We start from the raw sequence: 2,148 nt of genomic DNA on the forward strand, positions 1-2,148 counted from the left end.
CAATTGAAAAGTGGCTTATGTCAGTTGAAAAGTGGCTTATGCCAGTTGAAATGTGGCTTATGCCATTTGAAAAGTAGCTTGTCAGTATAAAAGTGGGATATGACATTTGAAAAGTGGGATATGCCCATTGAAAAGTGGCTTACGGTATGTCAGTTAAAAAGTGGCAGATGCCAGTTGAAAAGAGGGATATGCCATTTGAAATGTGGCTTATGCCAACTGAAAAGTGGCTTATGTCAATTGAAAAGTGGCTTATGCCAGTTGAAAAGTGGCTTATGTCAGTTGAAAAGTAGGATATGCCATTTGAAAAGTGGGATATCCCAATTGAAAAGTGGCTTATGCCAGTTGAAATGAATCCCTTTACTTAAGGACAACCATTTAATCAGGCAAACCATTAAGATGTAAGTTTGAATTGTCTCCTCCATAACTGCTTTGTCATGATCAACAAAACAAAAACATTTCGCACTTATTTGTTCATTACCCATATATTTGTTCAAAATATATGGGTATAAATACGTCTAACGTAAAATATAAACAAAGTTACATCAAACAGTGGATCAGAGCCTTACACAGCTTTTGCTTTTAAATTGGCATCTGGGAAAAAAAACCTGACTTTGGACAGGAAGTGTAGTGCATGTTAGAACTGAAGTTCAAGAGACATAAAAAGTAAACACTGTCAGGTTTACATGTTAGTTCAATTACAGTTCACTAGGGCAGTGTAATTTACTGTATATTTTTATATTTTTCAATGAATTTTGATTAACTATAACCAGCTATATAGAAATTGACATTCAAATCTTAATTTAGGCTTTTGAATTAATATGTGCTGAAAAACTTGGAGGACACCAGCTCCCTCAAAGTGAAAGTGTAAAAAAATGTGAACATGACCATCCAATTACTAAATAGTGTCTCCAAGATCTGTGTTCTTCTTTATTTTCAATTTAGGCTGGAATTTTATAATGACAAATAATTACATGATCTACATCTTTTATGCAGACTATTGTCACCACATGAAAAAAAGTATTTAAAATACCTTGGTCAGATGAATCATTGCATCTTGAAAGAAGACCATGTCCATGCCGGCCCCTCTTATGCTCTCATTGTAAAGATAGAGGAACATGTTTAGACGCTCTTTTAAATTCTCAAATGATTCAATAGGCTCATAGTACTTGAGTTCTATGAGTACGTCAATCAAAATCTTTATGTTCTATCTCCTGTGAGAAAAGTAGTTACACAAAACATGTTTAAATTTCAAACAGAAAATCAAAAATGAGAAAAAAGGCTTCCATTTTCTGCTTCATGGGTACCTGTAGCTTCTGGGGCATCTCTTATGAAGTCAACAAAATACCATTCCACATCATCAGACATTGTGAATCTATCAGTTATCACACGTTTGCACTCATGCTTCCACAGTGCCAGCAATACCTGGGAAGTTCTTGTTTTCAATGAAAACAAAAGGGTTTGCAAAGGTTACTTAAACAAACTAAAAACAATGAAACAGGAGAATGAGAGGGATTTTCAAAAAAAAAAAAAAAATTATTAAATCAATTTGAATGCAAGTGCCACAACAAATTGTTTTGCTGACTGAATGTGATAAGATTTGCCTAAGCTCTTAGCTTGGCTGGGAGCCACAGCATGAATGTAGGACAGTCTCAGCTAAAGTAGAACTTTGACTATATTCAATTATTCAGTAAGGCCACAAAGTAATGCAGAGTGGGCCACCTCAGCAAGAACCGAATTTTAAAAACAGAAATTTTCTTCCCTGTTTGATTCATCTCCACTAGCTGATGCTCAAATCTCTCACCAATATTGTAATGTTCCATATAAAAATTGACTATTTATTAATAATGCTGCACTGTAACTGAAAGGGATTTAAATATGTATTCTTTAGAAAGACTAATGAATGAATAAGTTCTAGATGTGTAATGAATATAAGCTATATTTTAACACCTTAAGACAATTAATAAAGTTATTGAAAAAAAAAAATAGCTAAGAGGACACAATATTAAACTTATCTTACCTGATCAGAGTTGACTACCTCAGCAGTAGTTGTAAGCATCCCTTGCCATACCCTAGACAGGTCTCTAAGGTTGAATATGTAGTGAAACTTTGCAGGGGTCGGAAGCATCTTGAGCTTTGTCTTCTGCCAGA

The 2,148-nt window shown here is 34.4% G+C and overlaps 1 pseudogene; it reads right to left on the reverse strand.

The window, feature by feature from the left end:
• Positions 1-2,148, reverse strand: part of LOC107084394 — an 86,872-nt pseudogene that overhangs the window by 63,712 nt on the left and 21,012 nt on the right.

The sequence above is a fragment of the Cyprinodon variegatus genome, unplaced genomic scaffold (assembly GCF_000732505.1).
Source record: "Cyprinodon variegatus isolate N-32 unplaced genomic scaffold, C_variegatus-1.0 Scaffold99, whole genome shotgun sequence".
NCBI classification, from domain to species: Eukaryota; Metazoa; Chordata; class Actinopteri; order Cyprinodontiformes; family Cyprinodontidae; genus Cyprinodon; species Cyprinodon variegatus.